This window comes from Salvelinus sp. IW2-2015, linkage group LG28 (assembly GCF_002910315.2).
Source record: "Salvelinus sp. IW2-2015 linkage group LG28, ASM291031v2, whole genome shotgun sequence".
Lineage (NCBI taxonomy): Eukaryota > Metazoa > Chordata > Actinopteri > Salmoniformes > Salmonidae > Salvelinus > Salvelinus sp. IW2-2015.
Genome location: NC_036868.1, coordinates 29,596,752 through 29,608,798, shown reverse-complemented (window position 1 = coordinate 29,608,798; position 12,047 = coordinate 29,596,752). Strand labels below are relative to the sequence as shown.

At 44.8% G+C, this 12,047-nt stretch overlaps 1 pseudogene; it reads right to left on the bottom strand.

Moving 5' to 3' along the window:
• The window catches only part of LOC111954591 (utrophin-like), a 241,603-nt pseudogene that overhangs the window by 91,943 nt on the left and 137,613 nt on the right, over nt 1–12,047 (bottom strand).

Below are 12,047 nucleotides of genomic sequence, written 5' to 3'. Positions count from 1 at the left end.
GTCCTGAGCTTGGTGATGAGTTTGGAGGGGACTATGGTGTGGAACACTGAGATGTAGTCTATGAACAGAATATTCACAGTTATTTCCCCTCTTGTCCAGATGGAAGAGAGCAGTACGAAGTGCAATTGAGATTGCGTGATCTGTTGGGGCGGTATGCAAATTGGAGTAGGTCCAGGGTGTCTGGGATGATGGCTTTGATGACTGTCATGACCAGCCTTTCAAAGCACTTTATAAATACAGATGTCAGTGCAAGGGGAATATAGCCATTTAGGCAGGTTACCTTTGAGGGTCAATGGTCTTCAGCTTGAAACATCTTGGGATTACAGACTGGGACAAGGAAAGATTGATAATGTCTGTGAAGACACTTRCAGCTGGTCTGCACATGCTCTAAGAATGCACCCTGGTATTCCATCTGGCCCGGCCGCCTTGCGAATGTTAACCTGTTTAAAAGTTTTACTCACATTGGCCACGGAGAGTGAGATCACACAGTCAACTGGAACAACAGGAGCTTTCATGCAAGACTCTGTTGGTATAATCCATGGTTTGGTTATGTTTGTATGGTCACTGTGGAGACTCCATGATGAAGCCTGTGACTGATATGGTAAACTCCTAATGCTATTGGATGAATCATGGAACAGATCGCTGTCTGTACTAGCAAAACGGTCTTGTAGCCTCACATCTGCTTCATCAGATCACTTCCATATTGAGCGCGAGCTTTTGTTTGTAAACAGGAAGGATAGAGTCGTGGTCAGATTTGTCGAAGGGAGGGCGAGGGAGGGCCTTGTATGCGTTTTTTGGGGTAGAATAGCATTTTGAAGCCCCTTATGGCGCAAGAGACGTGTTAGTAGAAGTGAGGTAGAACGTTTTTAAGTCTCCCCGAGTTAAAGTTTCCTCCCAAAAGATGCCTCTGGGTGTGTGGTCTTTTGTTTGTTTATGGCCCCATAAAGTATTGTTGGCTTCTGGTGGGATGTAGACAGCTGTGATATTTTGGATGAGAACTCTCTTGTTAAATAAAAAGGTCTACAGCTTACCATGAGGCATTCCATGTCTGAGTTTCCTTCGCACTGGAAGAGGTGCACCAGTTGTTGTTTATTTAGATGCCTTCACCTTCACCTTCACCTCGTGTTGCTAGCCTGACCACTAAATTATTCTGTCATAATTTAAGTAATTTGTTGTAACGAGAGGTACTAGGGGTGTTGTACAAAAAGTTGTCTAACCAATCAGAGTATCATAGCAAATGGCAAATTTTCAAACTGCCACTTTACCCATGTGTGTTCTGGCTCTGGCCCGAACCATCAGTTTCTGGACCAATCAGACAGCCCCTAATGTGTTCACATTCAGTGAAGGGGATATACTCAGATCCAGACTGTCGTCTGTGGGCGTGGCGTAGCATTTGGTTGGAGCAAGTAGTCTMGGCATCCAGGCAATAATAATGCAGCTTTTCAAGTCTCTCTGATAGGAGACTCTGGAACGAAGCTCATCCATCTTATTCTCGAGTGACTGGACATTTGCCAATAAAACGGAGGGGAGTGCCAGTAGATTTTCTCTTCGTCTCAATCTCAACAGGACTCCAGCCTGTCTGCCACGTCTACAACTGCAGTGTTTTGGTAGCCCATGAAATAAAGGAATAGGGTCTGGTATAAACAAGGGTACAGCTGTCAGAGTCGGGTTTGAAGTTGAAATTGAGGTTAGTAACTGTCGATCTAATGTCAAAAAGTGCTTGGCGGTCATATGGGATGATAGTAAGAACTTTAAAACTCCATAAACTCAAAAAAATGTGGTAAAGTTGGGTTGAAACTTGTAAAGTTTCGACCTTCTCCGTCGGATACGATGAGAAGGAACGGTATATTCTGTCTATGAGAGATGAAAGGGGKGCCAGAATGGCATCTTGGCTGATACAGTAACTCAGCTGTCAACACAACTCAGGTCTATGGACACACGACAACTTAGTTTCCTCCCTATTCCACCACCCTGTTATCATCAAATGGAGAACATTTTGGATCCATGTCAGAGCCAAATGGGGTAGACAAGAGAGGGGTTGGATTTGAGACGGAGAGAGGAAAGGGACATAGCAATGAAATAGAACACGACTGTATAATTTGGAGTAAATGGGGATGGAAGGAGGGGATGAGGGGGGAGGGGTGTGGCTTGTCTGTCATTAATGATCTCTCCCTCCCTCCCTCCCTCCCTCCCTCCCTCCCTCCCTCCCTCCATCATTACTGACCACTGGTCTGAAAGGAAAGAAAGTCAGAGGAGAGTTGTAATTAAGCCTTGAATGATTCAAGAGTGAAGAACCTTGCCGCCTGTAAACAACCTGCTTGAGTGTGTGTTTGTGTGTGTAGGAGGCAAGGGACGAGGGCAACCCTGACAAAAAGTACAACAGCAACAACAACAACAAAAACATAATGGATAGGCTACCTCCTAGACATTCATAGGCTGAATCGATAAACATCAAGGGAAGTCATTGGAACGCGAGGTCAGTACAGGTGCATCAAAGCTGGAACCGAGAGACTGAAAAACAGCTTTGATCTCAAGGCCATCAGACTGTTAATAGCCATCACTAGTCAGCTACCACCCATTTACTCAACCCTGCACCTTAGAGGCTGCTGCCCCATATCTTTTATTTCATCATTTATTTAACTAGGCAAGTCAGTTAAGAACAAATTCTTATTTACAATGACAGCCTAGGAACAGTGGGTTAACTACCTTGTTCAGGGGCAGAACGACAGATGTTTTCTTTGTCAGCTCAGGGACTCGATCTAGCAACCTTTCGGTTACTGGCCCAATGCTCTAACCACTAAGCTACCTATACTGTACATAGGCATGGAATCACTGGGCACTTTAATAATMAAACAATAGTCAAGTAATAATGTTTACATACTGTTTTCTCATCTCATATGTATATACTATATTCTATTCTACTGTATTCTAGTCAATGCCACTCAGACATTGCTCATCCTAATATTTAGATATTTCTTGTTTCATTTTTTTACTTTTAAATGTGTGTGTATTGTTGTGAATTGTTACATACTGCACTGTTGGAACTAGGAACACAAGCATTTTGCTACACCCGCAATAACATCTGCTAAAAAGTGTGTATGTGACTAATATACTTTGATTTGGCTACTCACTGGATAGGAAGTGCTGGGAAGAAGGGCCAAAGTCTCTGTGGGCTTCCTGAAGGAGCTTTAGTCTCTCTTCAATGGCCACCTGCACACCAGAAAGAGGAGAGAGTTAGACACACACCAACACACACCCGCATCCCGCCAACTCTATATTGACCAGTCCAGCTGAGTGTGTGTGTGCACYCATGTGTGTGCACTGCTGAGTGTCCTTACTGTGTGCAGTGACTCCGTCATCCTCCCTACAGTGAGGATATAAGGCTGTCTCTACACAGGGAACCAGGAGGCAGACAAAATGTGTATTCCACACTTTCATCCAGCCTCAGTGAATCTCTATGGGGTGCCTGGTGACTGAGTCCTGCTGTGCTGTTTGCCCTTCTGTTTGATCAGACCAAAGTGGCACGGAGTCCTATCTCAGTGGTCATCATCAACTCCAGCATGGCAATACRAGGGGTGGGGGGCATGGAGAAGGAAAGGGAAGGAATCTAAGATCTATCTCTTGATGTCTCTTTTTTTCTCTTTGTCTCACACACACGCACACGCACACGCACACACACATTAATCTAAACAGCATAGTGACAAATGATCCTGAGGGGTGCACGAGTAAGGCTCTGATCCCGGCCATCAGCAGGCTGGACCAGGACACGAGTCCGCTGTGTCAAAAAGTGMTATTTATCTACAGTGACAGAAGTCCACTGTGCCAACATAGAACTCAGTAACCTGTAGAGGTAGACAACTGGAAGACCACCTCTCCCCACCCTCTCTGTGTCTGAGCTAAAGTACAGCAGGCTGACAAAGAGAGACAGAAGGAATAATGAGAGAAAGCAACATAACAAAATGACACAAACAGGGGGAAAGAGATGGACAGAAATACTTGATTACAAAGACAGCAAGAGGGCTAATATGACATTGAGAGAATAAACATGAGCGTACAGACAGGTTGAGATGTGAATAAGGTGGGTGAGAAAAAAGAGTAGAAAGTAGAAAAGTCAAGAATATGATAGCTCGTAAAAGGAGGAAGGTTTTACATTTGACCTTATAGTCATTTAGCAGTGACACGTGCTCCCAAAAGGGAGGGGGTTTGTAGCTGTGACACCTCTTCTTAAGTATGACACATAAAAGGGAGATGCTTGTAGGCATGAGACCCGTTGCCCACCTGTAAAAAGGGGAAGGTTTTAGGTGGGACACCCATAGCCCACCTGTAGTAGTTTCCAGCGCATGTTGAGGTCATCCAGTTGTCTGGAGGAGGAGGAGGACAGCTGGACATCCAGAAGAGCCAGCTCACCAGACAGCTTATTCACCACATGCACGTCCTGCCTCAGAGGGGCCATCTCCTCCTTGAAAGCCTGGAACATACACAGGATGCACACACACAGGTCAGTGTTTTGATGTAAGCAGATGTCTCTATAACATACTGTTATGGTGCAGGGGTGATACCTGTACCAATGGTGATTAGATGTTGACCTAGGTAATTCATTTTTTTGACACTGATTTATGTACAGGTTAATCACTACCTACACTGGTTGGTCCTAAATGTTTTGCAGTGGAAGTTAAAAAAAACGCCTCTCTCTCTCTTTCCCACTTAACTTCMCTAGGATAGGGGGCAGCATTTTCACGTTTGGATGAAAAGCATACCCAAATTCAACTGCCAGCTACTCATCCCCAGAAGATAAGATATGCATGTTGTTAGTAGATTTGGATAGAAAACGCTCTGAAGTAGTTTCTAAAACTGTTTGAATCAAGTCTGTGAGTATAACAGAACTTATTTAGCAGGCGAAACCCCGAGGACAAACCATTCAGATATATATTTTTTTGAGGTAACTCTCTTTTCAATGGTTTTCATTGGAAATACAGATTTCTAATTGACCTTCTTGCAGTTCCTACCGCTTCCACTGGATGTCAACAGTCTTTAGAAATTGGTTGAGGGTTTTTCCTTTGTGTAATGAAGAAGTACGGCCATTTTGAATCAGGGTCACTTGTTGTGTACTGTTAGAGGCGCGTGACCAGAAAGCATGCTACAGATTGCTTTAATCCTGTATTGAACACAGATCATCCCGTCTTCAATTTTATCGATTATTTACGTTAAAAAATACCTAAAGTTGTATTACAAAAGTTGTTTGAAATGTTTTGGCAAAGTTTACAGGTAACCTTTGAGATATTTTGTAGTCATGTTTCACGAGTTGGAACCGGTGTTTTTCTGGATCAAACGCGCCAAATAAATATATATATCGACAATATATATCGACGGAATTAATCGAACAAAAGGACCATTTGTGATGTTTATGGGACATATTGGAGTGCCAACAACAGAAGCTCGTCAAAGGTAAGGCATGAATTATATTTTTATTTCTGCGTTTTGTGTCGCACCTGCAGGGTTGAAATATGCTTATCTCTCTTTGTTTACAATGGTGCTAACTCAGATAATAGCATCGTTTGCTTTCGCTGAAAAGCCTATTTGAATTCTGACATGTTGGCTGGATTCACAGCAAGTGTAGCTTTAATTTGGTGTCTTTCATGTGTGATTTCATGAAAGTTGGATTTTTATAGTAATTTATTTGAATTTGGTGCTCTGCATTTTTACTGGCTTTTGGCCAAGTGGGACGTTAGCGTCCCACATATCCCAGAGAAGTTAATAAATCAGTAACACCCCAGTGACTCCCCTCACCGTGGTCTTCTCTATGTGTTCCTGCAGTGAGTCTATGAGCAGGTCTCCTACAGGCTGCCAGCCAGCCGCCTTGGTCTCTTCTGCCCTGGCTAGCCACAGGTCCAGCTGGTCCATGTTGCTCTGGAGCTCCTGTAGCCTCTCAAATGCCCTTTCTACCTGACTCTGCCATCCACCCACGTGGTCCTGCAGAAGCTCCCAACGCTCCTGCACCTCCGCTGTCTGCTTCCTGATGGCCCTGGCTACACCCTGCGCCTTCTCCTCTGGAGTCAGGTCTGTGAGAATGGTAGAGAGTGAGGGAGGGAGAGAGAGAGAGACAGGGAGAGAGAGGGGGAGAAATTGAGCAAGGACAAAGACTTTAACAACCTCAAAGGGGAAAGTTGGTTGTACAATAAAAGCCAGCATTTAAACTTAAAGAGAGACTTGTGAGCTAAAGAGAAAAGAGCATGACCAATGTCCACAGTCAACCATCTTGTCTGCAGACCTGAAATTTGAATCAGTGTGTCAATGACGATCTAAATCATAAACACCCTAAGCTAAAGCATGCATGCAAGCACACATCAAGGGTCTGTCTGTCTGTTAGTCTGTAAGTCTGCCAGCCAAGCACACATCAAGGGTCTGTCTGCCTGTCTGTTAGTCTGAAAGTCTGCCAGCCAAGCACACATCAAGGGTCTGTCTGTCTGTTAATCTGCCCGCCAAGTACGCATCAAGGGTCTGTCTGTCTGTTAGTCTGCCAGACAAGCACACATCAAGGGTCTGTCTGTCTGTCTGTTAGTCTGTTAGTCTGTCAGCCAAGCACACATCACGGGTCTGTCTGTTTGTTAGTCTGTTAATATGTCAGCCAAGCACACATCAAGGGTCTGTCTGTCTGTTAGTCTATTAGTCTCTCAGCCAAGCACACATCAAGGGTCTGTCTGTTAGTCTGTTAGTATGTTAGGTCTGCCAGCCAAGCACACATCAGGGGTTTGTTAGTCTGTTAGTCTGCCAGCCAAGCACACATCAAGGGTCTGTCTGTCTGTTTGTCTGTCTGTCTGTCAGCCAATCACACATCAAGGGTCTGTCTGTTAGTCTGTTAATCTGCCAGCCAATCACACATCAAGGGTCTGTCTGTCTGTTAGTCTGCCAGCCAAGCATACATCAAGGGTCTGTCTGTTCGTCTGCCAGCCATAGATGCCACACACCCCAGACAGGACCAGCGTGGGAGCTGTCTGTTTTGAAAATAAGAAGTTTGACAAGCAAACAAAGGCCAGGGAAAGTCTGGGAGCGTTTGATTGGGTCTGAGAGGATCTGAAGACTAAGGTGTTCTCACCCACTGGGTTCAGTTAGACTAGAGTAGACAGAGGTGTCCGTGCTGACACTGGTCTCCGTTTTACCCTGTGAAGCCCCTTGTCCCTCCTGTGAAAGCATCCAATCACCGGTTTTAGATCAGATTGAGATCCGATATATCCTTTACAGTCAAACACCCCTTTCAAAAGTATCTGAGGTCATTGCAGGGTCGGTTTCAGATTACACCTACCCTCTGATATACCACGCACCGCTATGAAACCATCCTACCCATCACAGCCCTTAGATCAGTTCTTAACCACCGATTAGACCAAAGGCCTCTTTTGATAATTACATCAAAGATCACACAGAAGGGCCAGATCTCTGCCTGCTCGGAGCTCTGGCCACACCCTCCCAGATTGTCTCAGGGGCCTGCTACATTATTTAACAGCACGATTCTATTAAAGAGGAAATGTGCTGACACAGCGATGACTTCACTGTTTCAGCCTCTTAGGCCCAGCAGCCTTTAGATACAGAATTACTAATGAGTTCTGGTGCGTATTTAGTGTTTGGGTGTATTCTGAGCCTCATATCACACCCAACATAAACATCAAGTGGATTGGGGAACTTCTAAGGTGCTTTTCAAGGACATTCTCACCCACACTGATACTGGGTTTCCCAGATCATGGTTTTGGAGGGCCACTATGTCCGCAGGTTAAACGGAATGGTCAACATAAACTGACCAGAACTGACATCAGTTACGTAGATTATGGCACATAGAAGGTTTTATAAAGGAGTTCAATTAAAATATAACGTAAGACTAAGTGTCGGTTGATGTCACTGGACTTTGGCGTGTGCGTATTCAGGCTAGTCAGTGACAGGAGACTCACCTGTTTTGGGCTGTAGGTTTTTGCATGGTTCTCCCGGCCCCTCGATGGGCTGGTCAGCCAGGAATGTGTGTGCCTGGTCCAGTGTATTGGCCACAACATGCTCGCGGTCCTTCAGCTCCGACTGCAACACCTGGGGAGAAACACACACAGGGACMGGTCAATTGATGGTATCCTTTTAACCTGAATGTCTCACTCAAAATGTCTTACTRCTAACTGAGCTCTTTCATATCAGTTAGAGAATTTTTGTTGTGGACCACATTAGCAGTAACGGTGCGTGGGTAAAATCATTGGGYAAGCCAAGCCCCCCAAAAATATTACAACCCACAGTATGTGTTGTGATCATTGCGTTGTTCTCTCTGTAACCTGTCAGTTCATATGCATATTGCATGTAACAAAAGTCCACAAAACATATTGCATGTAACAAACAGTTACATGACCTACAGCATGGTCAAGCAAGGTAATGTTTCCCGACATTTTCAGACTACTAAACAACTATTTAGAACCAAGTAGAGTTACCGCAAGATGCAAAGAAAACAGGAGCTGCCTTCAATACTCCAGCACCATTTCTACTTCAACATCATCTAATCACCTATGCTTAGTCTAATATGGTGACAACTAAAAGATACCAAATTATTTAGTCCAATCAACGTAAGGTAAATAGGATGTGGCTGATTTCTCTCTGTGTGTGTGCGCAAGTAGGAAAAACATGTTGACTCACCCTACTTGTAAAGAAACGCCAATGCCATCCTCCTCTTTCATGTTGCCTAAACAGTCTGTGAKTATCATACAGCACATGCTTTTAGTTTTTGTTGTCCTAGGCTACCTGGTTAAAATGTTTGTTCGCCAGACTAACTTCCTTTCATGGGCATTGATGTGCCAGGCCAGCTAGTAAACATTAGCATACTACATCAAGCTATGTATTGAACTTCCATCCTCTCAGGCCAGGGGCACAATGTATGAATTAATCGTTGGATCTGAATCGCCGTTATAATCATTGGCGAGTACTGCAAATTAAGTAAAACCACAAGTCCAAATCTCCATCCATGGCTAATTTAGGAAAGGGACGATTTTAGCTTACTAGCTTGCCACCAGAGGACAACAACACAACGAGATSCAACAATTAAAAAAAWWTCCGGTCAATGATGTTTGGCTTCTGAAGTGATTGGTCTGAAGCCAAATCCAAACTGGCTTCCTTTGACACATTTCTTTGTTGCGCCAGGACCATTCACAGCTCATCTCACTCAGTTCAGGTTGTCTAATATTCTATAATGTTTTTRATCAYGGGAGGCCAAATGCTCGCTGGCTTCCTTGGCATTCAGTGCTTCAGGCGGAAACAACGTCATACTCTTTCTGACCAGACAGCATCAGATAGATACGCTACACATACTGAGACAGAGGGGTGCTGTGTCATTCGCTCAGATGCTTTCGCCGGTGAGATACACTGCATGACCAAAGGTTTGTGGACACCTGCTCGTCAAACATTTAATTTCAAAATCATGGTTATTAACATGGAGTAGGTTCCCCTTTGCTGCTATAACAACCTCCACTCTTCTGGGAAGGCTTTCCACTGCTGGAACATTGTTGCGGGGACTTGCTTCCATTCAGCCACACGAGCATTAGTGAGGTCGGGCACTGATGTTGACCGATTAGGCCTGGCTCACAGTTGGCGTTCCAAATTCATCCGAAAAGTATTTGAGTGGTTGAGGTCAGGACTCTGTGCAGGCCAGTCAAGTTCTTCCACATCAATCTCGACAAATCATTACTGTATGCACCTCGCTTTGTGCACGGGGGCATTGTCATGCTGAAACCGGAAAGGGCCTTCTCCAAACTATTTCCAAAAAGTAGGAAGCACAGAATTGTCTAGAATGTCATTGTATGCTGTAGCGTTAAGATTTACCATCACTGGAACTAAGAGGCCAAGCACAAAACATGAAAAACAGCCCCAGAATATTATTCCTCCTCCACCAAACTTTACAGTTGGTACTATTCTTTCGGGCAGGTAGAGTTCTCCTGGCATCCTAGATTCGTCCGTCGGACTGCAGGATGGTGAAGCGTGTTTCAYCACTCCAGAGAACGTGTTTCCAGTCCAATGGCGGCGAGCTTTACACCACTCTAGCCGACGCTTGATGTTGCGCATGGTGATCTTAGGCTTGTGTGCCACTGCTCGGCCATGGAAACCCATTTCATGAAGCTCCCGACGAACAGTTCTTGTACTGACATTGCTTCCAGAGGCAGTTTGGAACTCGGTAGTGAGAAGATTTTACGCGCTTCAGCACTCGARGGTCCCTTTCTGTAAGCTTGTGTGGCCTACCACTTCGCAGCTGAGCCGTTGTTGCTCCTGGACGTTTACACTTCACAATTAATAGCACTTACAGTTGACAGCTCTAGCAGGGCAGAAATTTGACYAACTGACTTGTTGGAAAGGTGCCATCCTATGACTGTGCCACTTTGAAAGTTCCCATTGGGAATTTTAAGGAAATTTATGAAACAGAGAGACGAAAGAGAAGCCTGGKATCTATGAACACACACCACTGCACATTAGTGAACTCAAGCAATAATAATGTCATTTTCATCAAAATGATAGATACTGCAAGGACCGTCTTTATCTCTAAATGTCCAWGTGCCTCAGTAGAAGTGCCTGTATTGGAATCATAGTTTATCTCCCAGTATCATCAACGTTGTGAACTCTATGTGAACCCTATTTTCCACACTGTTCTGATTCCTATGGCACCCTATCCACCACAAAACTACCATCTCCATACCAAACAAGTAAAAAAACTCAAATGTCACTTTATTCAACCCCGCCTTTCATTGTAAAACAAGACATTTTCCATTCAAAGGAACGGGCGTCTAGATGCACACATACTCATACACACGCACGAACGCAAGCACGCGCACGCGCACACACTATACTGAGATGGGGTCTCTCCTCATCACAGGACTGTAAACAATAATCTCAACATCTATTCAGGTGATGGCAGCAATTCAGAATGTGCTCCCTATCTAACCTTCTCTCATCGAAAGAGACAACAAGAGATCGAGAAGAAAGAGAGAGAAAGAGGGAGATAGCAGGAGCAGCGATTGAAGGAGGGAAAGGCGGGTCAAATGAGATTTCCCTGAGGTCATAGTGAAATTAAATGAGCGATATAGAATAAAGCGAGGCGTTCACCCAGCACTGTTCACAACACAGCAGCCTGCATGCTTCCTCAGAGGACTCACTAATACCAAATTATATCACCCACACATTCTCTCTGTCATACACTCACTTTCTCACCCTCTTTCTCACACACACACGCACGCACTCTATCTTTTTGTGTTCTATTTCACTAACTCGAAGTCACTCTACCATCCTCTCCACTACCTTACTCTTTCTCCCCCACATCCTCCCTTTCTCCCCCACATCCTCCTCCCACACACACACACACACACACACACACACCGGTTAGTCCTGGGGACTAGCGGTCACTCTCTAAATGACCTTTTTTTTTTTTTAAACATGAATTTAACTAGGCAAATCATTTAAGAACGAATTCTTATTTACAATGACGGCCTACCCCGGCGACACCCTACAGGACTCCCAGTCAAGGCCTGATGTGATACAGCCTGGATTTGAACCAGAGACTGTAGTGATGCCTCTTGCACTGAGATGCAGTGCCTTAGACCGCGGCGCCACTCGGGAGCCAAACTAACATGTGTGCCAAAACATCCACTACAAGGGYCGAGAGGAAGAAGGGGAAAGCAGGACTACATGTACCAGAGTAATTATTCTTGTTTTGATATAGCAGCCGGAACCCCAGGGGGCCTCTGATGCCTATCGGGCTGTGTGATTGCTTTGTGAGAGGACGATGTCAGAGAGAAATAAAGAGGAACTACATTATATTGTTATCACATTTCAGGTAAGACCCAGATGCAGACAATGTCAAAGWAACAACAGTTTATTAATCGATCAGGGGCAGGCAAAAGACAGGTCCAGGGCAGGCAGATGGGGAAGATGGGAGACACCTGGAGGGGGGTGGAGACAATCACAAAGACAGGTGAAACAGATCACGGTGTGACAATTGTGAGTGCAGTGGGTAAAAAATAGCCGCTTTCAAATATCGTTCCTGATCG